Source organism: Dipodomys merriami, unplaced genomic scaffold, assembly GCF_024711535.1.
Source record: "Dipodomys merriami isolate MVZ:Mamm:240054 unplaced genomic scaffold, mDipMer1.0.p SCAF_47, whole genome shotgun sequence".
Classification (NCBI taxonomy): Eukaryota; Metazoa; Chordata; class Mammalia; order Rodentia; family Heteromyidae; genus Dipodomys; species Dipodomys merriami.
The window spans coordinates 3893699-3918443 of NW_027206035.1; positions in this window are offsets into that span (position 1 = coordinate 3893699).

Consider the following 24745-nt stretch of genomic DNA (forward strand, 5'->3'; position numbering starts at 1 on the left):
AATCTTGACCATAATCATAACCCTAATCCTTACCTAACCGAAACCCTCAACCTCACCCTCACCCTCAACCTAAATCTCATCGTAACCCTAACCTTAACCCTAACACTCACACTAACCCTAATCCTAAACCTCACCCTCACCCAAACCCTAACCCTAACCCTCACCCTAACCCTCACCCTAACCCTAACACTAACCCTAACCCTCACCCTCAACCTAACCCTCACCCTAAACTTTAACCTCACCCTAATCCTCAAAAAAACCTAAACCTAGCCCTCATCCTCACCCTAACCCTCACCCTCAATCGAACCCTCACCTCACGGTAACCCTCAACCTCTCCCAAAATATCACCCTAACGCTAATCCTCACCCTAACCCAAAACCTAACAATTGCCCTATAGCTATCCCTCCATCTAACCCTCAAATTCAACCTAATCCTCACCCTAATCATAACCTTAACTCTTACCTAACCAAAACCGTCACCCTTACCCTCACTCTCACCCTAACCCTCATCCTCTCCTTAGCCCTGAGCTTAACCCTAACCCTAACCTTAACCCTCACCCTCACACTCAACCTCACCCTCAGACTATCCCTAACCCTAAACCTAACCGTAACCCTAAACTTCACCCAGACCCTCACCCTCACCCTAACCCTAACCCTCACCCTCACCCTCACCCTAACCCTAACCCTAACCCTTACCCTAACCCTAACCCTAAACCTAAACCTCACCCTTGCCCTCACCCTAACCCTAACCCTAACCATCACCTTCACCCTAAACTTCACCCTAACCCTTAACCTCAACCTAACCCTCATCCTAAACCTAACTCTAACACTAACCCTAAGCCTCACCCTAACCCTCACCCAAACCCTCACCCTAACCTTAAACATCACCCTAACCCTCACCTCATCCTAACCCTCAACCTAACCCTTAACCTCACCCTAACTCTAACCCTAAACCTCACCCTCACCCTAACCCTAAGCCTAACTCTAACTCTCACCCTAACCCTAACCCTCACCCTAAACCTAACCTTAACCCTCACCCAAACCCGAACTCTAAACTTCACCCTAACCCTAACCCTAACCCTAAACCTCTCCCTCACCCTAACCTTCACCCTAACCCTTACCCTCACCCTAACACTGACACTAACCCTAACCCTAACCCTCACAATAATCCTAACCCTAACCCTAAACATCACCCTCACCCTCACCCTCAACCTAAACCTAAACATCACCCTCATCCTAACCCTCACCCTAACCCTTACCCTCACTCTAACATTGACCCTAACCCTAACCCTCACAGTAACCCTAACCCTCACACTAACCCTAACACTACCCCTCACCCTAACCCTCATCCTGACCCTAATCCTCACTCTAAACCTAACACTAACCCTAACCCTCAGCCTTACCCTAACCCTCACCATCACTCTAACCCTCACCCTAACCCTAACTCCCCCCCCACACCCAAACCCTCAACCTTACCATCTCTCTCACCATAAACCTCACCCTTAACGTAGCCCGCACCGTAACCCTAACCCTAAACCTTACCTAACGAAAACCCTCACCCTCACCCTATCCCTAACCCTCACCCTCACCCTAACACTTACCCTCACCCTAACCCTCACGCTAGCCTTCCCCTCACCCTCACCCTCACCCTCATGGTCACCCGCACCCTAATCCTAACCCTCACCCTCACCCTAACCCTCACCCTCACATTAACCCTCACCCTCACCCTAGCCATCAGCCTAACTCTAACCCTAACCCTAACACTCACCCTAATCCTAAACTTCACCCTAACCTTCACCTTCATCCTAACCTTCACAATAACCCTAAGGTTAGGGTGAGGGTTATTGTGAGGGTGAGGGTTAGGGTGAGGGTGAGGGTGAGGGTTTCTGTTAGGTAAGGGTTAGGTTTAGGGTTAAGGTGAGGATTAGGGTTAGGGTGAGGATTTGGGTTAGGGTGAGGTTTAGGGTTAGGGTTAGGGTGAGGTATAGGGTTAGGTTGATGTTTAGGATGAGGGTGAGGTTTAGGGTGAGGGTGAGTGTTCAGGTGTGGGTTAGGGTTAGGTTGAGCGTTAGGGTGAGGGCTATGTTGAGGGGAATGGTTAGGGTTATGGTGAGGTTTAGGTTTGGTCTGAGTGTTAGTGTTAGGGTTAAGGTTAGGGTAAGTGTGAGGTTAACGGTTAGGGTGAGGGTTAGGGTGAGGGTGAGGGTTAGGGTTAGGGTTAGTCTTAGACTGTAAGTGAGGGTGTGGGTGAAGGTGAGGGTTAGGTTTAGGGTGATGCTTAGGGTTAGGTTTAGGGTCAGGGTTATGTTTAGGGTGATGTTTAGCTTGAGGGTGAGGGTCAGGGTGAGAATGAGGGTTAGGGTTGGGTGAGGGTTAGAGTTAGAGTGAAGGTTAGGGTGGGATTACGGTTAGAGTTAGGGTGAGGGTGAGGGTGAGGGTTAGGCTTAGGATTAGGAATAGTGTTAGGGTTAGAGTGAGGGTGAGGGTGAGGGTGAGGTTGACGGTTTGGGTTAGGTTGAAGGTTAGGGTTAGGGTTAGGGTGAGGGTAAGCATGAGGGCTTAGGGGTAGTATGAGGGTTAGGTGGGGGGGTACGGTTATGGTGAGGGTGTGGGTTAGGGTTACTTTGGGGGTTAGGGTTAGGGTTAACGTTAGGGTTAGGGAGACGGTAAGGGTTAGCGTGAGGGTTAGGTTGAGGCTGAGGGTTAGTGTTAGGGTTAGGGTGATGGTTACGGTAAGGGTTAAGGTTAATGTTAGGGTTAGGGTTAGGGTGAGGTTTTGGGTGAGGGTAAAGGTTAGGGTGAGGATTAGGGAGAGTGAGGGTTAGTGTTAGGGTTAAGGTTAGGGTTAAGATGAGGGTTAGAGTGAGGGATTGGGTTAGGGTTAGGGTTAGTGTAAGGGTGAGGATTAGGGTCAGGGTGAGGTTTAGGTGAGGGTTAGGGTTAGGGTGAGGGTTAGGATTAGGGTTAGGGTAAGTGTTAGGGTGAGTGTTAGGCTGAGGGGTAGTGTTAGGGTTAGGGTGAGTGTTAGGTTTCGTGTGAGGTTTAGGGTTAGAGTTAGGGTTAGGGTTAGGGTGAGGGTGAGGGTTAGTGTTAGGGTTAGGATTAGGATTAGGGTGAAGTTGAGGGTGAGAGTGTGGGTGAGGTTTAGGGTTAAAGTTAGGTTTAGGGTGAGGGTGAGAGTGTGCTTTATGTTTAGGATTAGGATTAGGGTTAGGCTTAGGCTCAGATTTAGTGTGAGAGTAAGAGGGATGGTTAGGGTTAAGGTTCGGTTTAGGATTAGAGTGAGGGTGAGGGTTATTGAGGGTTAGGGTTAGATTTAGGGTTAGGTTGAGGGTTTTGGTGAGGTTGAGGTTTAGGTTTATGGTTAGGGTTAGGGTTAGGGTGAAGGGGATTGTTAGGTTTAGGATTAGGTTTAGGATTAGGGTTAGGATGAGGTTTATTGAGTAGTTGATCGTTAGAGTTATTGTTAAGTTTAGGGTGAGGACTAGGGTGAGGGTCAGTATGAGGGTGAGGGTGAGGTTGAGGCTTTCGCTTATGTAAGGGTTAGTTTTTGCGTTAGGTTGTGAATTAGGGTGAGGGTGAGATTTAGGTTGAGTGTTAGGGATAGATTGAGGGTTGGGGTTAGGGTTAGGGTGAGGGTGAGGGTTAGGCTTAGGGTGATATTTAGGATGAGGGTGAGGGTTAGGCTGAGGGTGAGGGTTAGGATTAGGGTTATGGATACGGTTAGAATTAGGGTGAGGGCTAGGGTGAGGTTGAGGGTTAGGGTTCGGGTAAGGGATAGGTTGAGAATTATAGTTAGGGTTAAGTTTAGGGTGAGCGTTAGGCTGAGGGGTAGGGTAAGGGTTAGGTTGAGGGTTAGGGTTAGGGTTGGGTTAGGGTTAGGTTTAGGGTAAGGGTTAGGGTGAGGGTTAGGGTGAGGGATAAAGTGAGGGTTAGGGTTAGGGTTATGGTTAATATGAGGGTGAGGGTTAGGGTTAGGGTGAGGTTTATTGTTAGGGTGAGGGTTAGGATTAGGGTTAGGGTTAGGGTGAGGATGAAGGTGAGGGTGAGGGTTAGGGTGAGGGTGAGGGGAAGGGTGAGGTTTAGGGATAGGGTTAGGATGAGTGTGAGGCTGAGGGTTAGGGTTAGGATTAGGGTTACGTTTAGTGTTAGGCTGAGGTTGAGGGTGAGGGTGAGGGTTAGGGTTAGGGTTAGGGTGAGGGATAGGGTCAGTGTGATTCTTAGGGTGAGGGTGAGGGTAAGGATTACATTGAGATTTAGGGTGAGGGGGAGGGTTAGAGTAAGGTTTAGGATTAGGGTTAGGCTGAAGGTTAGGGGTAATGATAGGGTTAGGGTTAGGGTAAGGGTTAGGGTGAGGGTTAGGGTTAATGTCAGGGTTAGGGTGAGGGTGAGGATAAGTGTTAGGCTGAGGGTTAGGATGAGTGGGAGGTTTAGGGTTAGGGTTAGGGTTAGGGTTAGGGTGAGAGTTAGGGTTAATGTTAGGTTAGGGTTATGGTGAGGATTAGGGTTATTGTTAAGTTTTCCTTTAGGGAAACTTTTAGGGTGAATGTTAGGGTTAGGGTGAGGGTTAGGTATAGGGTGTGGGTTAGGGTTTGAATGAAGGTTAGGGTTAGGGTGAGTTTTAGGGTTAGGATTATTGTTAGGGTTAGGGCTAGGGTGAGGGTGAGTGTTAGGGTTAGGCTTAGGGTTAGGGTGAGCATTAGGGTTAGGGTTAGCATGAGGGGTAGTTTTAGGGTTAGGGTGAGTATTAGGTTTAGTGTGAGGTTTAGGGTTGTGTAAGGGTTAGTGTGATTGTTAGGGTGAGGGTTAGGGTGAGGGTTATTGTTAGGATTAGTGTTAGTGTTAGGCTTAGTGTTAGGGTTAGGGTGAGGGTGAGGGTGACGGTGAGGGTGAGGTTTAGGGATAGGGTTAGGTTTAGAGTGAGGGTGAGAGTGATGGTTAGGGTTAGTATTAGGATTAGGGTTAGGGTTAGGCTGAGGATGAGAGGGAATGTGAGGGGGAGGCTTAGGGTTAGGGGTAGGGTTAGGGTTACATTGAGAGTTATGTTAAAGTTATTGTTAGGATTAGTGTGAGGGTGATGGTGAGTGTGAGGGTTCGGGTGAAGGTTAGGGTTAGGGATAGAGTTAGGGTGAGGGCTAGGATGAGTGTGTGGGTTAGGGTTATGAAGAGGGATTGGGTGAGAATTAGGGTTAGAGTTAGGTTTAGGGTGAGGGTTAATCTCAGGTGTAGGGTTAGGGTTAGGGTGTGGGTTAAGTCTGAGGGTTACGGTTACGTTTTCGGTTAGATTAGGCTTAGGGTGAGAGTAAGGGTTAGGGTGAGGGTTAGGGTGAGGGTGTGGTTTAGGGTTAGGTTTAGGGTGAGGGTTGGGTGAGGGATAGGTTTAGGGTTAGGGTTAGGGTGAGGGTGAGGGTTATTGTTAGTGTTAGAGTTAGGGTGACTGTGAGAGTGAGGCTAAGGGTTAGGGTGAGGGTGAGTTTGAGTTTGAAGTTTAGGGTTAAGGTGAGGGTAAGTGTGAGGATTATGGTTAGGATTTGGTTTAAGATTAGGGTTAGGTTGAGGGTGAGCTTGAGGGTGAGGGTGAGGTTTAGGGGTGGGTTTAGGGTGAGGATTACGGTTAGGTTTAGGGCTAGTGTTAGGGTGAGTGTGAGGGTTAGGTTCAGGGTGAGGGTTAGGGTTAGCGTTAGGGTTAGGGTGATGGCTAGGGTGAGGGTGAGTGTTAGGCTGAGGGTGAAGGTGAGGGTGAGGGTGAGGGTTAGGGTTAGCATAAGGTTTAAATTTAGGTTTAGGGTGAGGATTAGGGTGAATTGTGGATTACAGTGACGGTAAGTGTTAGTGTGAGGGTTAGCGCTAGGGTTAGGTTGAGGGTGAGGATTAGTGTGAGCGTGAGGGTTAGGGTGAGGGTGACGGTTCTGGTTCGGGTTAGGGTTAGGGTTAGGGTGAGGGTGAGGGTTAGGATTAGGTTAGCATTAGGGTTAAGGTGATGGTGGAGGTGAGTAATAGTGTGTGGGTTAGGGTTAGGGTTAGCATTAGGGTAAGGATGAGAGTGAGAGGTAGGTTTAGGATTAGTGTTAGGTTTAGAGTTAGCCTTAGGGTGAGGGTGAGGATGAGGTTTAGGGTTAGGGATAGGTTTAGGGTAAGGGTGAGGGTTAGGGTTAAGGTGATGTTTAGGGTTAGTGTTAGGGTTCGGGTGAGTTTTAGGGTTAGGGGGAGGGTTACGTTTAGGGTTAGGGTTAGGTTGAGGGATGGTTTAGGGTTAGGCTTAGGCTGTGAATGAGGGTGAGGGTGAGGGTTAGGTTTAGGGTGAGGCTTAGGGTTAGGGTTAGGGTGAGGGTTATGTTTAGGGTGATGTTTATGGAGAGGGTGAGGGTCATGGTGAGAGTGAGGGTTAGGGTGTGGGTGAGTGTTAGGGTTAGGATGAGGGTTAGGGTTAGTTTTAGGGTTAGGGTGAGGGTAAGGGTTAGGGTTAGCATTAGGATTAGTGAGAGGGTTAGGGTTAGGTTTAGGGTTAGGGTGAGGGTAAGGGTTAGGTTTAGGGATAGGATGAGGGTTAGGGTGAAGGTTAGGGTTAATGCTAGCGATAGGGTTAGGGTTAGGGTGAGGGTGAGGGTTAGGGTTAGTGTTAGGATGAGGGTAAGGATTAATGTGAGGGTTAGTGTTAGGGTTAGGTTTAGGGTGAGTGTTAGGGTGAGTGGTAAGTTTAGGATTAGTGTTAGGATTAAGGTTAGGCCTAGGGTGAGAGTGAGGGACAATGTGAGGGTTATGGTGAGTATGAGGCTTAGGTTTAGGATTAGGGTTAGGCTAAGGGTTAGGGTTAGTGTTAGGGTTAGTGTGAGGTTTAGGGTGAGGTTTAGTGTTAGGGTTAGGCTTAGGATTAGTTTGAGGGTTAGGGGGAGGGTAAGGGTTAGGGTCCTGGTTAGGCATCGGGTTAGGGCTATGGTTAGGTTTAGGGTGCAGTTTAGAGTCAAGGTTAGGGTGAGGATTAGGCTGAGGTGTAGGGTAAGTGTTAGGGTGAGGGTTAGATTTCTTGTAAGAGTTAGGGTTAGGGTTAGTGGTAGGGTGAAGTTTAGGGTTAGGGTTAGGGTGAGGGTGAGGGTTAGTCTGAGATGTAGGGTAAGGGTTCGGGTGAGGGTTAGCATTAGGGTTAGTGTTAGAGTTATTGTTTGGGTTAGGGTGAGAGTGAGGGTGACGTTGATGGTGAGGGTGAGGTTGAGGCTGAGGGTTAGGTTGCGGGTGATGGTTAGGGTGAAGTTTAGGGTTAGGGTTAGGGTTAGGCTTAGGATTAGTGTGAGGGTTAGGGTGAGGGTAAGGGTTAGGGCTAGTGTTAGGGTGAGGCTTAGGATTATGGTTAGGTTTAGGGTGCATGTTAGGGTCAGGGTTAGTGTGAGGTTATGCTGAAGGGTAGGGTAAGGGTTAGGGTGAGTGTTAGATTTAGTGTGAGGCTTAGGGTTGTGGTTAGGGTTAGTGTTAGGGTGATGGTTAGGGTTAGGGTGAGGGTGAGGGTTAGGCTGAGTGATAGGGAAAGGTTGGGGTGAGGGTTATTTTGAGGTTAAGCGTTAGGGTGATGGTTAGGGTGAGGGTGAGGGCTAGGTTTAGGGTGAGGGTTAGCTTTAGGGTGAGGGTTAGGGTGAGAGTTAAGGTTAGGGTGAGGTTTAGGTTTAGGGTTAGGGTGAGGGTGAGGGTTATGTTTAGGATGATGTTTAGAATGAGGGTGAGGGTAAGGGTGAGAGTGAGGGTTAGACTGTGGGTGAGGGTTAGGGTTAGGGTTAAGGTGACGGTGAAGTTTAGGGTGAGGGTGAAAATTAGGGTTCAGGTTAGGATGATGGTTAGCGTTAGTTTTAGGGTTAGGTTGAGGGTCAGTTTGAGGGTTAGGGTTAGCCTTAGCATTAGGATTATTGTGAGGGTTAGGGTTAGGGTTAGGGTGAGGGTAAGGATTAGGGTGAGGGTTAGGGTTAGTGTGAGAGTTAGGGTTAAGGTTAGGGTTATATTGAGGTTGAGGTTGAGGGTTAGGTTTGGGTGAGGTTTAGAGTTAGAGTGAGGTTTATGGTTGGATTAGGGTTAGAGTTAGGGTGAGGCTGAGGGTGAGGGTTAGGGTTAAGATTAGGGTTAGGGTTAGGGTTACACTGAGGGTGAGGGTGAGGGTGAGGGTGACGGTTTTTTTTAAGGTGAGTGTTCGGGTTAGGGTGAGGGTGAGGGTAAGCGAAAGGGTTAGGGTTAGGGGTAGGATGAGGGTTAGATTGAGGGGTAGGTTTATGGTTAGGGTGAGGGTTAGGGTTACTGTGAGAGTTAGGGTTAGTGTTAAAGTTAGGGTTAGGGAGAGGGTAAGGTTTAGGTTAGTGTGAGGTTTAGGCTTAGGGTTAGGTTTAGGGTGAGGGTAAATGTTAGGATGAGGTTTATGGTTAGGGTGAGATTTAGGCTTAGGGTTAGGGTTAGGATTAGTGTGGGGGTGAGGGTGAGGGTGAGAGTTAGTGTGAGGTTTAGGGTTAGGTTTAGGGTTAGGGTTAGGGTGAAGGTTTGAATGAGAGTGAGGGTTATGGTTAGGCTGAGGATGAGGGTGAGATTGTGGGTTAGGGTTAGGGTTGATTTAAGGTTAGGGTGAGGGCTATTGTGAGGGTGAGGTTTAGGGTGATTGTGAGGGTGCGGGTGAGGGTTTCAGTTAGGTAATTGTTAGGGTTAGGGTTAGGGTGAGAATTTGGTTGAGGGTGATGGTTATGGGGAGGGTTAGGATTAGGGTGAGGGTTAGGGTCAGGGTTAGGGTGAGGGATAGGGTTAGGGTGATATTAAGGATGAGGGTGAGGGTTAGGGTGAGGGTGAGTGTTCGGGTGCGGGTTAGGGTTACGGTTAGAATTAGGTTGAAGGCTAGGGAGAGGGTGAGTGTTAGGGTTAGGGTTAGGGATAGGGTGTGAATTAGGGTTAGGGTTATGGTTAGGCTGAGGGGAATGGTTAGGGTTAGGGTGAAGGTTAGGTTTAGTCTGAGGTTTAGGGTTAGGGTTAGGGTTAGTGTGAGGTTAAGGGTTAGGGTGAGGGTCAGGGTGAGAGTGAGGTTTAGGGTGTGTGTGAGAGTTAGGGTTGTTGTGAGGGTTAGGTTGATGGTGAGGGTTATGGTGAGTGTGAGGATTAGGGTTAGGTTTAGGGTGAGGGTTATGTTTAGGGTGATGTTTAGCGTGTGGGTGAGGGTCAGGGTGAGAGTGAGGGTTAGTGTGTAGGTGAGGGTTAGGGTTATGGTGAGGATTTGGTTGATGGTGAGGGTTAGGGTGAGGGTAAGGGTTAAGGTTAGGTTTAGGGTGAGGGTTAGGTTTAGGGTGAGGGTTAGTGTGAGGGTGAGGTTTAGGTTTAGGTTTAGGGTGAGGGTTATGTTTAGGGTAATGTTTAGCATGGGGTGAGGGTCAGGGTGAGAGTGAGGGTTAGGGTGTGGGTGAGGGTTTGGGTTATGGTGAGGATAAGGGTGATGGTGAGGGATTGTGTGAGGGTGAGGGTTAGGGTTATGTTTAGGGTGAGGGTTAGGTTTAGGGTGAGAGTTAGAGTTAAGATTAGGTTTAGAATGAGGTTGAGGGTGAGGGTTAGGGTTGCGTGAGGATTAGAATTAGAGTGAGGGTTATGGTTGTATTAGGTTTATAGTTAGGCTGAAGGTGAGGGTGAGGGTTAGGGTTAGGTTTAGGTTTAGGGTGAGGGTTAGACTGAGGGTCAGGGTGAGGGTGAGAGTGATGGTTTTTTTTTAAGGTGAGGGTTAGGGATAGGGTAAATGAAAGGGTTAGGGTTAGGTGTAGACTGAGGGTTAGATTGAGGGGTAGGGTTATGGTTAGGGTGAGGGTTAGGGTTACTGTGAGGGTTAGGGTTAGGGTTAAGGTTATGGTTAGGGAGAGGGGAAGGGTTAGGTTAGTTTGAGGGTTAGGGTTAGGGTTAGGTTTAGAGTGAGGGTAAGGTTTAGGGTGAGTTTTAGGGTGAGGGTGAGAGTTAGGCTTAGGGTTAGTGTTAGGGTTAGTGTGTGGGTGAAGGTGAGGCTGAGAGTTAGTGTGAGGTTTAGGGTTAGGGTTAGGGTTAGGGTGAGGGTTTGAGGGAGGGTGAGGGTTAGGGTTAGGGTTAGGGTTAATGTGAGGGTGAGGGTTAGGGTTGGGATTAGGGTTAGGGTTAGGGTTACGCTGAGGGTTTGGGTGAGTTTGAGGGTTAGCGTTAGAGTTGGGTTAATGTTAGGGTGAGGGCTATTGTGAGGGTGAGGTTTAGGGTGAGGGTGAGGGTGAGAGTGAGGTTTTCCGATAGGTAAGTGTTAGTGTTAGGGTTAGGGTGAGGATTTGGTTGAGGGAGAGGGTTAGTGTGAGGGTTAGCGTTATGGTGAGGTTTAGGGTTGGGTTAGGGTGAAGGATAGGGTTAGGGTGATGTTAAGGATGAGGGCGAGGGTTAGTTTGAGGTTGAGGGTGAGGGTGTGGGTTAGGGTATCGTTTAGAGTTAGGTTGAGGGATAGTGTGAGTGTGAGGGTTAGGGTTAGTGTTAGGGATTGGTGAGAATTAGGGTTACAGTTAGGGTTAGGGTGATGATTATGCTGAGGGGAATGGTTAGGGTTAGGGTGAGGGCTAGTTTTAGTCTGGGGGTTAGGGTTTAGGGTTAGGGTTAGGCTTAGTGTGAGGTTAAGGTTTAGGGTGAAGGTCATTGTGGGAGTGAGGGTTAGGGTGTGGGTTAGTTAGAGTTATGGTGAGGGTTAGGGTGATGGTGAGGGTTAGGGTGAGTGTGAGGTTTAAAGTTAAGTTTAGGGTGAGGGTTATGTTTAGGGTGATGTTTAGCGTGAGGCTGAGGGTCAGGGTGAGAGTGAGGGTTAGGTTGTGTGTGAGGGTTAGGGATATGGTGAGGGTTAGGGTGATGGTGAGTGTTAGGGTGAGGTTGAGGGTTAAGGTTAGGTATAGGGTGAGGGTTAAGTTTATGTGAGGGTTAGGGTGAGGTTTAAGGTTAGGGTGAGGGTTAGGTTTAGGCTGAGGGTGAGGTTTATGTTTAGGGTGATGTTTAGCATGAGGGTGAGGGTCAGGGTGAGAGTGAGGGTTAAGTTGTGGGTGAGGGTTAGGGTTATGGTGAGGGATAGGGAGATGTTGAGGGTTTGGGTGAGGGTGAGGGTTAGGTTAAGGTTTAGGGTGAGGGTTAGGTTTAGGGTGAGGGTTAGCGTGAGGGTAAGTGTTAGGGTGAGGGTTGGGGTTAGGGTGAGATTTAGAGTTAAGGTTAGGTTTAGATTGAGGTTGAGGGTGAGGGTTAGGGTTGGTTGAAGATTAGAGCTAGAGTGAGGGTTATGGTTTAATTAGGGTTAGAGTTAGGGTGAGGGTGAGGGTGAGCGTTTGGGTTAGAGTTAGGGTTAGGGTTAGGGTTAGGCTGAGGGTGACAATGAGTGTGAGGGTAAGGTTTATGCTTATGGTTAGGGTGAGGGTTAGGGTTAATGTGAGGGTTAGGGTGAGGGTTAGGATAAGGTTTAGGTTGAGGTTTAGGGTGAGTGGGAGGTTTAGGGTTAGGGTTAAGTTTAGGGTGAGGGTTAGGGTGAGGGTTAGGTTTAAGGTTAGGTTAGGGTTAGGGTGAGGGTTAAGGTGAGAGTGACAGTTTTAGGATTAGTGTTAGGTTGAGGGTTAGGCTTAGGGTGAGGGTGAGGTTGAGGTTTAGGTTTAGGGATAGCGTTAGGGTTAGGTTGAGGATTAGGGTTAGGGTGAGGGTTAGGTTTAGGGTTAGGGTGAGGGTGAGGGTTAGGGTTAGGGTTAGGATTAGGATGTGAGTGAGGGTGAGGGTGAGGGTGAGGGTTAGGTTTAGGGTGAGTCTTAGCGTTAGGGTTAGGGTGAGGATTATATTTATGGTGATGTTTAGCGTGAGGGTGAAGGTCAGGGTGAGAGTGAGGGTTATGGTGTGGGTTAGGGTTAGGATTAGGGTGACGGTGAGGGTTAGGGTGAGTGTGAGGATTAGGGTTAGGGTTAGGGTGAGGTTTAGGGTTAGTTTTACGGTTTGGGTGAGGGTTAGTGTTAGGGTTAGCATTAGGATTAGTGTGAGGGTTAGGGTTAGGTTTAGGTTTAGGTTTAGGGTAAGGGTTAGGGTGAGGGTATGGTTTAGGGTGAGAGTTAGGGTTAAGTTTAGGGTTAGATTGAGGTTGAGGGTGAGGGTTAGGGTTGGGTGAGGGTTAGAGTTAGAGTGAGAGTTAGGGTTGCATTAGGGTTATATTTAGGGTGAGGGTGAGGGTTGGGGTGAGGATTAGGGTTAGTGTTAGGGATAAACTGAGGATGAGGGTGTGGGTGAGGGTGGCGGTTTGGATTAGGTTGAGGGTTAGTTTTAGGGTGAGGGTGAGGTTAAGCGTGAGGGTTAGTGTTAGGGGTAGGATGACGGTAGGTTGAGGGGTAGGGTTATGGTTAGGTTGAGGGTTAGTTTTACTATGAGGTTTAGGGTTAGGGTTAAGGTTAGGGTTAGGGAGGGGTTACAGGTTAGCATGAGGGTTAGGTTGAGGGTGAGGGTTATTTTTAGGGTTAGCGTGAGGGTTACTGTGAAGTTTAAGATTAGTTTTAGGGTTAGGGTTAGGGTGAGGATTAGGGAGATTGTAAGGGTTAGGGTGAGCGTTAGGGAGAGTGAAGGTTAGGGTTAGGGTTAAGGTTAGGGTGAGGCATAGGGTGAGGGTTAGGGTTACGGTTAGGGTTAGGATGAGGGTTAGGGTGAGGGTTAGGGTTAGAGTTAGGGTTAGGGTGAGCGCTAGGGTCACGGTCAGGGTTAGGTTTAGGGTGAGGGTTTGGGTTAGGGTGAAGGTTAGTATTAGGGTTAGGCTAAGGGTTAGGGTGAGAGTTAGGGTTAAGTTTAGGGTTAGATTGAGGTTGAGAGTGAGTGTTAGGTTTGGGTGAGGGTTAGAGTTAGCATGACGGTTAGGGTTGGATTAGGGTTAGAGTTACGGTGAGGATGAGGGTGAGGTTTAGGGTTAGGATTAGGGTTAGGTTTAGGGTTAGACTGAGGGTCAGGGTCAGGATGAGGTTTAGAGTTAGAGTTAGGTTTAGGGTGAGGGTGAGAGTGAATTTTAGGGTTAGGATTAGGAGTAGGGTTAGGCTTAGGCTAAGGTTGAGTGTGAGAATAAGAGGGAGGGTTAGGGTGAGGGTTTGGTTTCGGGTTAGGGTTAGGGTGTGGGTGAGGGTTAGGGTTAGGTTCAGGTTTATGTTTAGGGTGAGGGTTAGGGTTAGGTTTAGAGTTAGGGTGAGGGTGTGGGTGAGGGTGAAGTTAGGGTGAAGGTTAGGGTTAGGGTTAGGCTGAAGGTGAGATTTAGGTTTAGGATTAGTGATAGGGTTAGGGTTAGACTGAGGGTGAGGGTGTGGTTGAGGGTTTGGGATTAGTGTGAAGGTTAGGGTTAGGGCTAGGCTTAGGGTCAGGTTTAGGGTGAGTGTGCGGGTGAGGTTTTCTGTTAGGTAAGGGTTAGTTTTAGGGTTAGGTTGAGGATTAGGGTGAGGGTAAATGTAAGGGTGAGGTTTAGGGTTGGGGTTAGGGTTAGGGTGAGGGCTAGGGTTAGGTTTAGGGTGACGTGTAGGATGAGGGTGAGTGTTAGGGTGAGGCTGATGGTTCGGGTGAGGTTTAGGGATAGGGTTAGAATTAGGGTGAGGGCTAGGGTGAGGTTGAGGTTTTGGGTTAGGGTTAGGGATAGGGTGAGAGTTAGGCTGAAGGGTAGGGTTAGGGTTAGGGTGAGGGTTACGTTTAATCTGAGGGTTAGGGTTAGGGTAAGGTTAGGGTTAGGTTTAGGGTAAGGGTTAGGGTGAGGTTTAGGGTCCAGATGAGGGTTAGTTTTAGCATTAGGGTTAGGGTGAGTGATAAGGTTAGGGTTAGGGTTAGGGTTAGGCTCAATGTGAGGGTGAGCGTTAGGGTTAGGGTGAGTTTGAGGGTTAGGATTAGCGTTAGTGTTAGGGTGAGTGTGAAGGTGAGGTTGAGGGTTAGGGTTAGGGTGAGCGTGAGGTTGAGGGTGAGGGTGAGGGTTAATGTTAGGGTTAGGGTGAAGGTTAGGGTCAGTGTGAGTCTTAGGGTGAGGGTGAGGGTAAGGGTTAGGTTGAGTGTTAGGTTGAGGGTGAGGGTCAGGGTTAGGGATAGGATAAGTGATACGGTGAACTTAAGGGTTAATGCTAGGGTTAGGGTAAGATTTAGGGTGAGGTTTAGGGTTAGGGTGAAGTTTAGGGTTAGGGTGAGGCTTAGGGTTTGGATTAGGTTAAGGTGAGGGCTAGGGTGAGGGTGAGGGTTAGGGTTAGGCTTAGGGTGAGGGTAAGGTTTAGGTTTAGGGTTAGGTTTAGGGTTAGGGTGAGGGTAGGTTTAGGGTTAGTGTGAGGTTTAGTTTTAGTGTGAGTGGTAGGCTTAGGGTTAGGGTTTGTGTTAGGATGAGGGTAAGGATTCGGGTGAGGGTTAGTGTTTGGGTTATGATTAGGGTTAGGGTGAAATTGAGGGTTAGGGTTAGGGTTAGGATTAGTGTGAGGGTTAGGGTTAGAGTTAGGATCAGCGTTAGGGTGAGGATAATGGTTAGGGTGAGGTTTAGGGTGAGGGTGAGGGTTAGGGTTAGGTTTAGGCTGAGGATGAGGGTGAGGGTGAGTGTTAGGGTTAGGGTTAGGATTAGTGTGAGGGTTAGGGTTAGAGTTAGGATCAGCGTTAGGGTGAGGATAATGGTTAGGGTGAGGTTTAGGGTGAGGGTGACGGTGAGGGTTAAGTTTCGGCTGAGGATGAGGGTGAGGGTGAGTGTTAGGGTTAGGGTTAGGGTTAGGATGAGGGTTAAGGTGAGGTGTAGGGTTAGTTTTAGGGTGAGGTTGAGGGTGAGGGTAAGGCTTAGAATGAGGGTTAGGTTAGTGTCAGTGATAGGGTGTGGGTTAGCGTGACGGGTAGGGTTAGGTGTAGGGTGAGGTTAGTGTTAGTGTGAGGGTTAGGTTTAGGGATAGGATTAGGGTAAGGTTTAGTGTGAGGGTTACCGTTAGGGTTAGGATTAGGGTTAGTGTAATGTTTAGGGTGAGGCTTAGGGTGAGGGTGAGGGTTAGGTTTAGGGTTATGTTAAGGATTAGAGTTTGGTTTATGGTGAGGGTAAGGGTAAGGGTTAGGTTTAGGATGAGGGTTTTGGTGAGGGGTATGTTTAGGTTTAGGGTGAGGGTTAGAGTGAGGGTTATGGTTAATATTATGATTAGGGTTAGCGTGAGGGATAGGGTTAGGGTTAGGGTTATTGTTAGATTTAGGGTTAGGGTTAGGGTAGGATTAGGGTTAGGGTTAGGGTTAGGCTGAGGGTGAGGCTGAAGTTGAGGGTGGGGGAAAGGTTTTGGGTTAGGGTGAGGTTAACGGTGAGGGTTATGGTTATGGTTATGGTTAGGTTTATGGAGAGGGTTAGGCTGAGCGTGAGGGTTACGGTGAGGGTTAGGGTTAGGTTGAGGGATATATTTAGGGTTAAGGTGATGGTTATGGTTAGGATGATGTATAGGATGAGGTTGAGGATTAGTGTGAGGGTGAGGGTGAGTGTGAGTGTGAGAGTTAGTTTGTGGGTGAAGGTTAGGATTAGGGTGAGGGTTAGGGTGACAATGAGGGTTGGGGTGAGGGTGAGGATTAGGGTTAGGGTTACGGTAATGGTTAGGTTTAGGGTTAGTGTTAGGGTGAGGGTTAGGGTGAGGTGTAGGATTAGGGTTACGTTGAGGGTTAGGATTAGTGTGAGGGTTAGGGTTAGGTTAAGGTTCGGGGTAGGGTTCAAGTAAAGGATTGGGTGAGGTTTAGGTTTAGGGTGAGGGTTAGGGTTAGCATTAGGGTTAAGGTGAGGTTTAGGTTTAAGCTTAAGGTTAGAGTTAGATTGAGGGTGAGGGTGAGGGTTTGGGTTAGGATTAGTGTTACGATTATTTTTAGGCTGAAGGTGAGGGTGAGGGTGAGGGTGAGGGTTACGGTTAGAGCGAGGGTGAGGGTTACGTTTAGGGTGAGGGTGAGGGTTAGGGTGAGTGTTAGGGTTAGGATCAGTGAAAGGGTGAGGGCTAGGGTGAGGTTGAGGGTTAGTGTTAGGGTTAGGGATAGGGTGAGGTTTAAGGTTAAGTTTAGTGTTAGGGTGAGGATTAGGCTGAGGTGTAGGGTTAGGGTTATCATGAGGGTTATGTTTAGTGTGAGGGTTGGAGTTAGAGTTAGGGTTAAGTTTAGTATTAGGGTGAGGTTTAGGTTTAGTGTGAGGGTTAGGGTTAGGGTTAGGGTTAGGGTTAGGGTTAGGCTGAGGGTGAAAGTGAGGGTGAGGGTTAGGGTTAGGGTTAGATTAAGGGTGAGGGTTAAGGTTAGGGTTAGGGTGAGGGTTAGTGTGAGTGTAAGGGTTAGGGTGAGGTTTAGCGTTAGGGTGATGTTTAGGGTTAGAGTTAGGGTTAGGGTTAGGCTGAGGGTGAGGGTGATGTTGAGGGTTAGGGTTAGGTTTAGGTTGTGGTTTAGGGTTAGTTTGAGGGTAAATTTGAGGGAGACGGTAAGTTTTAGAGTGAGGATTAGTGTGATGGTGAGAGTTAGGGTTTCGGTGTGGTTTAGGGTAAGGGTGAGGGTTAGGTATAGTGTGAGGGTTAGTGGTAGGTTTAGATTAAGGGTGAGGGTGAGGATTAAGCTTAGGGTTAGGGTGAGGGTTAGGGTTAGGGTTGGGTTTAGGATGAGGGTTAGGGTTAGGGTTAGTGTGAGGTTCAGGGTTAGGATTAGGGATAAGCTTATTTTTAGCTTTAGAGTTAGGGTGTGGGTTAGGTTTAGGGATAGGTTTAGGGTGAGCCTGAGGGTGAGGGTTACATTAGGATTAGTGTTAGGGTTTGGGTTAGGCTGAAGGTAAGGGTTAGGGTTAGGGTTATGTTTAGGGTGAGGGATAGGTTTAGTGTGAGGGTTAGAGTTAGGATTAGAGTTAGTGTTAGGCTGAGGGTAAGGGATAGGTTGAGGGTTAGGGTGAGGGTGAGGTTTAGGGTTAGGTTTAGGGTGAGGGATAGGTTTAGCGTGAAGTTTTGGGTTAGTGTTAGCATTAGGGTTAGGGTGGTGATAAGGATTAGGGTTAGGGATAGTGTGAGGGTTAGGGTTAGGGTTAGGGAGAGGGTGAGGATTTGTGTTAGGGTGAGGGTGAGGGTTAGGAGGAAATTGAGGGTTAGGGTGAGGGTTAGGATTAGTGTGTGGGTTAGGATTAGTGTTAGGCTCAGGGTTATGGTGAGGATAAGTGTTAGGGTGAGGTTTAGGGTGAGGGTGAGGGTTAGGGTTAGCTTTAGGGTTAGAGTGAGGGTTATGTTGAGGGTTAGGTAGAGGGTTAGGGTTAGGGTTAAGTCTCTGGTGAGGGTAAGGGTTAGCCTAAGGTTTAGTGTTAGGTTTAGAGTTAGGGGATGGTTAGGTTTGTGTTAGGGTTAGAGTTAGGGTGAGGGTTAGGGTTGGGTTACGTTTAGAGTTCTGGAAAGGGTGAGGGTGAGGATTAGGGTTAGGGTTAGGTTTAGTGTTAGGCTGAGGGTTCAGGTGAGGGTTAGGGTTAGTGTTAGGCTGAGGGTGAGGGTAAGGGTGAGGGTCAGGTTTAGGATTAGGCTGAGGGTGAGGGTTAGGGTTAGGGTTAGGGTAAGGGTTAGGCTTAGGGTGAGGGTTAGGGTTAGTGTTAGGTTTAGGGTTAGGGTGAGGCATATGGTTATGTAAGGGTGAGGATTAAGGTGAAAGTTAGGGATAGGGTTAGGGTTCGGCTTAGGGTGAGGGTTAGGTTTAGTGTGGGGTGAGGATAAGGGATAGGGTTAGGGTGAGTTTGAGGTTTAGGGTTAGGGTTAGGGTGAGGGTTAGGGTTAGGGTTAGGGTGAAGGTTAAGATTAGGGTGATGTTTAGGGTGAGGGTGTGGGTTAGTGTGAGGGTGAGTGTTCCGGTGAGGGTGAGGGTTAGGGTGTGGGTGAGGGTTAAGTTAGGGTTAGGGTTAGGGTGACGGTGAGGGTTAGGGTTAGGGTGACGGTGAGTGTTAGGGTGAGGGTTCGGGTTAGGGTAAGGTTTATTGTTTGGGTTAGGGTCAGGGTGAAGGTGAGGGATAGGGTTAGGTTTCGGGTGAGGGTAAGGCTTAGGGTGAGGGTGAGGGTAAGGGTGAGGGTGCAGGTTAGGTTTAGGGTGAGAATTAGGGTTAGGGTTAACGTTCGGTTTAGGGTGCTGTTTAGGGTTAGGATGAGGGTGAGGGTTCCTGTGAGGTTGAGGTTTAAGTTGTGGTTGAGGGTTAGGGTTAGGGTGAGGTTTAGGGTGACAGTGAGTGTGAGAGTTCGGGTTAGTGTTAGCTGAGGGCTAGGGTGAGGTTGAGGTTTAGGGTTAGGGATAGGGATAGTGTGAGGTGCAGTGTTAGGGTTAGGTTTAGGGTGATGGTTATGGTTCCGATGAGGGTTAGGAGTAGTGTGAGGGTAATGGTAATGGTTAGGGTCAGCCTTAGGGTGAGGAAAATGGTTAGCGTGAGGTTTAGGTTGAGGGTGAGGTTTAGGGTTAGCGTTTGTTTTAGGGTGAGGTTTAGGGTGAGGGTTGGGTTAGGTTTCAGGTTAGGGTGAAGATTAGCGTAAGGTTTTGGGTAATGTTTATGGTTAGGGTGAGGGTTAGGGTTGCGTTAGGGTTAGAGTTAGGGTGAGGGTTAGGGTTCAGTTAGTGTTAGAGTTAAGGTGAAGTTTAGGGTTGGGTTAGGGTTAGAGTTTGGGTGAGGGTGAGGGTTAGGTTTATGGTTAGGGTGAGGGTTAGTGTTAGACTGAGGGTGAGGGTGTGGGTGAGGGTAAGGGTTACGGTGAGAGTGAGGGTGAGGGTTACGTTTAGGGTGAGGGTGAGGGTTAGGGTGAGTGTTAGGGTTAGGGTCAGTGTTAGGGTGACGGCTAGGGTGAGGTTGATGGTTAGGGTTAGGGATAGGGATAGGGTGAGGTTTAAGGTTAAGGTTAGTGTTAGGGTGAGGATTAGGCTGAGGTATCCTGTTAGGGTTATCATGAGGGTTACGTTTAGTGTGAGGGTTAGGGTTAGGGTTAGCATTAGGTTTAGTGTTAGGGTGAAGGTTAGGTTTAGTGTGAGGGTTAGGGTTAGGGTTAGGGCTTGGGTTAGGGTTAGGTTTTGGCTGAGGGTGAAGGTGAGGGTGAGGGTTAGGTTTAGGGTTAGATTAAGGGTGAGGGTTAAGGTGAGGGTTAAGGTTAGGGTTAGGGTGAGGGTTAGTGTGAGTGTAAGGGTTAGGGTGAGGTTTAGCGTTAGGGTGAGGTTTAGGTTTAGATTTAGGGTTAGGGTTAGGGTTATTGTGAGGGTTAAGGTTAGGGTTAGGGTTAGGTGAAGTTTAGGGTGAGGGTTAGGTTTAGTGTTAGGCTTAGGGTTTGGGTGAGTGTTAGTGTTAGGGTGAGGGTTAGGTTTAGGGTTAGGGTTAGAGTAGGGTGAGGATAAGGATAAGGGTTAGATTTAGGGTGACGGTGAAGGTTAGGTTTAGCTTTAGGGTTAGGGTGAGTGGTAGGATGAGGGTTAGGGTTAGGGTTAGGGTTAGGGTGAGTGGTAGGTTGAGGGTTAGGGTTAGGGTTAGGGTTAGGTTGAGGTTTAGGATTAGTTTGAGGGTTAGGGTTAGGGTGAGGGTGAGGGTTAGGGTTAGGGTGAGGTCTAGGTTGAGGGTGAGGGTTAGAGTTAGGGTTAGGGATAGGGTGAGGATTAGGCTTAGGGTTAGGGTTAGGGTGAGGTTTAGGCTGAGTAGTAGAGTTAGGGTTAGGGCGAGGGTGAGGTTTAGTGTGAGGGTTAGGGTTAGGCTTAGGGTGAATGTGAGGGTTCGAGTGAGGGTTAGGTTGAGGGTGAGTCTTTGGGTTACCATTAGGGTTAGGGTGAGTGTTAGGGTGATGATTAGGGTTAGCGTTAGTGTTAGCGTGAGAGTGAGAGTTAGGGTGAGGGTAAGGGTGAGAGTTAAGATTAGGATTAGGGTGAGAATTAGGGTCAGGGTTAGGGTAAGGTTTAGGTTTTGGGATAGGTTAAGGGTGATGGTTAGGGTTAATATTAGGGTTAGGTTTAGGGTGAGGGTTAGCGTGGGGGTGAGGGTGAAGGTTACGGTGAGGTTTAGGTTTAGTGTTAGGGTTAGGGTGAGGATAAGTTTTAGGGTTAGAGTGAAGGTTAGGGTGAGGGGTAGGATTAGGGTGAGGGTTAGGGTGAGGGGTAGAGTTAAGGTTCGGGTGAAGGTTAGGTTTAGTGTGAGGGTTAAAGTTAGGGTTAGGTTTAGGGTTATTGTGAGGGTTAGGGTTAGGTTTAGGGTTACGTGAAGTTTAGGGTGAGGGTTAGGGTTAGTGGTAGGCTTAGGGTTTGGGTGAGTGTTAGGGTTAGGGTGAGGGTTAGGGTTAGGGTTAGGGTTAGAGTAGAGTGAGGATAAGTGTTAGGGTGAGGTTTAGGGTGACGATGAGAGTTAGGTTTAGGGTTAGGATTAGGGTGAGTGGTAGGTTGAGGGTTAGGATTAGGGTTAAGTTTAGGGTGAGCGGTAGGGTGAGGGTTAGGGTTAGGGTTTGGGTTAGGGTTATGGTTTGGGTGAGGGTTAGGTTGAGGTTTAGTTTTAATTTTATGGTTAGGGTTAGGGTGAGTGTTAGGGTTAGTGTGAGAGTTAGGGTTAGGGTTAGGTTTGGGGTTAGGGTGAGGGTAACGGTTAGGGTGAGGGTTAGGGTAAGGGTGAGGGTTAGGCTAAGGGTTAGGGTTAGGATTTGGATCAGGTTGAGGGTGAGGGTTAGGGTTAGGCTTAGGGTTAGTCTGAGGGGTAGGGTTAGGGATAGAGTTAGCGTTAGGCTGAGGGTGAGGTTTTGGGTTAAGTAAGGGTTAGGTTTAGTGTTAGCCAGACGATTATGGTGAGGGTGAGGATTGGGGTGAGGGTTAGGTTTAGGTTGAGGGTTAGGGTTAGGGTTAGGGTGAGGATTAGGGTTAGGGTTCGGGATAGGTTGAGGTTTAGCGAGAGGGGTAGTGTTAGAGTAAGTGTGTGTGTTAGGTTTAGGGTTAGGGTTAGGGTTCAGTTGAGGATTAGGGTGAGGGTTAGGGTTAGTGTTAGAGTTAGGATTTGGGTGAGTGTTAGGGTTAGTGTTAGGATGAAGGTTCCGTTTAGGTTGATGTTTAGGGTGAGAGTTCGGGTGAGGGTTCGGGTGAGGGTTCGGGTTAGGGTGTGGTTGAGGGTTAGGGTTAGGGGTTGAGTGAGGGTTAGGGTTAGTGTGAGGGTTAGGTTCAGGGTTAGGTTTAGGGTTAAGGCTAGGATTAAGGTTATTGTTAGGGTTAGGGTGAAGGTGAGTTTGAGGGTGAGGGTGTGGGTGAGGCTTAGGGTTAGTGTTTGGTTTAAGTTGAGGGTGAGTGTGAGGGTTAGGGTTAGGATTAGGATTAGGTTTAGGGTTAGTCTGAGGGTGAGCGTGAGGTTGAGGATGATGGTTAGGATTAGGGTTAGGATTAGGGTTAGGATGAGGCTTATGGTTAGGTTTAGGGTTAGGGTGAGGGTGAGGCTTAGGGTTAGGGTTAGGGTGAGGGTTAAGATTAGGGTGAGGATGAGGGTTAGGTTTAGGATTCGGATTAATGTTAGGTTTAGGGTTAGGCTTAGGGTGAGGGTGAGGATGAGGGTGAGATTTAGGGTTTGGTGAGGGTTAGTGTTAATATTAGGGTGAAAGTTAGGGTTAAGGTGATGATTAGGGCTAAGGTGAGGGTTAGTGTGAGGCTGATTATTCGGGTGAGTGTGAGGGTTAGGATGAGGGTCAGGGTTAGGTTTAGAGTGAGGGTTAGGGTGAGGGTTTATGTTAGGATTAGGGTGAGGGTAATGGTTAGGATTAAGGTTAGGGTGAGGTTGAGGTTTAGGGTTAGGGTTAGGGTGAGGCGTAGTGTTAGGGTGATTGTTAGGGTTAAATTAAGTTTTGGGTGATCGTTAGGGTTAGGGTTAGGGTTGGGGTGAGTTTTCGGCTTAGGTTGAGGTTAAGGGTGAGGGTGAGTGTTCGGTTTAGGGTGATGTTTAGGGTGAGGGTGAGGGTGAGGTCTCACGTGAGGGTGAGGGTTAGGATCCGGTTGTGTGTTAGGGTTAGGCTGAGGTTTCTGTTGACTGTGAGGTTTGTCGTTGGGTTAGGGATAGAGTAAGGGTGAGGGTTAAGGTTGTGTTAGTGTTACAGTTAGGGTGAGGGTGAGGGTTAAGTTTAGGATTAAGGTTAGGGTTAGGTTTAGACTGAGGGTGAATGTGAGGATGAGTGTGAAGGTTTGGGTTAGGATAAGGGTTAGGTTTAGGCTTTGGGTGAGGGTGAGGTTTAGGCTTAGGGTTAGGGTTAGGATGAGGGCTAGGGTGAGGGGTAGGGTGAGGAGTAGGATGAGGGTTAGAGTTAGTGTGAGGGTTAGTTTTAGGGTTAGGGTTAGGGTTAGGTTTAGGTTTAGGGTGAGGGTAAGGGTTATCGTGAGGTTTAGGGTGAGGGTGAGTGTTAGAGTTAGGATTAGGGTGAGGGTAATGGTGAGGGTTAGGTTTAGGGTTAAGGTTAGACTGAGGGTTAGTGTGAGGTTTAGTTTTAGGGTTAGGGTGAGCGTGAGGGTTAGGGTGAGGATAAGGTTTAGGGTGAGAAGTACGGTGAGGGTGAGGGTCAGGATGAGTGTTAGGGATAGGGTGAGGATTAGGTTAAGGGTTAGGGTTAGACTGAGGGTAAGGGTTAGGGTTAGGGTTAAGATGACGGTTAGGGTGAGGGGTAGGGTGAGGGTTATGGTTAGGCTGAAGGTTAGTGTTAGGGTTTGGGTGAGTGTTAGGGTTAGGGTGAGGGTTAGGGTTATGGTTTCTGTTAGGGTTAGGGTGAGGGTTATGTTTAGGGTAAGGGTTAGGGTGAGGGTTAGGTTGAGGGTGAGGGTTAGAGTTAGGGTTACTATTAGGGTGAGGCGTAGGTTGAGGGTTTGGGTTAGGGTGAGGGTTAAGGTTAGGGTTAAGGTTAGGTGAGGGTTAAGGTCAGGTTGAGTGTAAGAGTTAGGGTGAGGGTTAGGGTTAGGGTGAGTGTTAGGTTTAGGGTTAGGGTTAGGGTGAGGACTATGTTGAGGGTGAGGGTTAGGGTTAGGGTTACGGAGAGGGAGAGTATTAGGGTTAGGGTTAGGGTTAGGATGAGGGTTAGGCTGAGGGGTAGGTTTAGGGATAGGTTGAGGTTAGGTTTAGTGTGAGGTTTAGGGTTAGGGTTAGTGTTAGGGTGAGGGTTATGCCTAGGGTTTAGGTCAGGGTTAAGGTTATTGTTAGAGTGAGGGTGAGGGTAAGGATGAGGGTAAGGGTGAGGATTAAGGTTAGGTTTAGGTTTAGGTTGAGAGTGAGAGTGAGATTTAGGATTAGGGTTAGGATTAGGGTTAGGATTATGGAGGGTTATTTTTAGGTTTGGGATAAGGGGAAGGGAGGGGGAGGTTTAGGGTTAGGGTTAGGTTAAGGGTGAGGGTGAGAGTGAGTTTTAGGGTTAGGATTAGGATTAGGGTTAGGATTAGCCTGAGGGCGAGGGTCAGTGGGAGGGGAAGGGTTAGGTTTAGGATTAGGGTTAGGGAGAGGGTAAGGGTTAGAGTTAGTATGAGAGTTAGGTTAAGGGTTAGGGTTAGGGTTAGGGTGAGGGTGAGAATGAGGTTTAGGGTTAAGGTTATGGTGAGGGTTAGGGTTAGGGTGTGGGTTATGTTTAGTGTTAAGGATAGCGTTAGGGTGAGGGTGATGGTGAGCATAAGGGTTAGGGTGATGGTGAGGGTGAGGGTTAGGTTTAGGATTAGGGTTAGGTTTAGGGATAGGCTGAGGCTGAGGTTGAGGGTGATGTCAAGGGTTAGGTTTAGGGTTAGCTTGAGGGTAAGGGTTAGTGTGAGGTTTAAGGTGAGGTGAGGGTTACAGTTAGGGTGAAGTTTAGGTTTAGTGTAAGGGTTAGCGTTAGGATTAGAGTTAGGGTTAGGGTGAGGTTAATGGTTCAGGTGAGGGTTAGAGTGAGGTTGAGTGTTAGGGTTAGCATTAGAGTTAGGGTGAGGGTTATGCTTAGGGTTAGGATGAGGTTTAGGGTTAAGTTTAGGGTGACGGTTAGGGTTGAGGTGAGGGTTAGGTTTAGGTTTAGGGTTAGGGTGAGCGTGAGGGTGAGTGTGAGGTTTAGGGTGAATGTAAGGGTGAGGGTTAGGGTTAGGATTAGGGTTAGGTTTAGGGTAAGGCTGAGGGTGAGGTTGAGAGTGATGGTGAGTGTGGTGGGTTAGCGTTAGGTTGAAGGTAGTGTTAGTGTGAGGGGTAGGGTGAGGGTAAGGGTTAGGGTGAGGGTTAGGGTGAGTGTGAGGTTTAGGGTTAGGGTTAGCGTTAGGATTAGGGTGGGGGTGAGTTTGAGGGTCAGGGTGAGGATGAGGGTGAGGGTTAGGTTGAGGGTTAGAGTCAGGTCTAACAGTGAGGGTGTGGGTGATTGTTAGGGTTTAGGTTAGGGATAGGGTGAGGGCTAGGGTGGGGGTGAGGGTTAGTGTGAGGGTGAGGATGAGGGTGCGTTTTTCTGTTAGGTAAGGGTTAGGGTTAGGGTGAAGATTTGGGTTAGCGTGAGTGTTAGGGTGAGGGTTAGGGTTAGCGTGAGTGTTAGGGTTAGGGTTAGGATGAGGGTTGGTTTTAGGGTGATGATTAGGGTTTGAGCGATGGTTACGTAAGGGTGAGGGTTAGGTTGACGGTGAGGGTTAGGATGAAGGTGAGGGTTAGGGTTATGGTTAGGGTGAGGGTTAGTGTTAGGTTTAGGGACAGTGTGAGTGTTAGGGTGAGGGGTAGGGTTAGGGTTATGGTGATGGTTAAGTTAGTGTGAGGATTAGGGTTAGGGTTAGGGTTAGGGTGAGGGTAATGGTTAGGGTGAGGGTTAGGGTGACTGTTAGAGTTAGGGTGA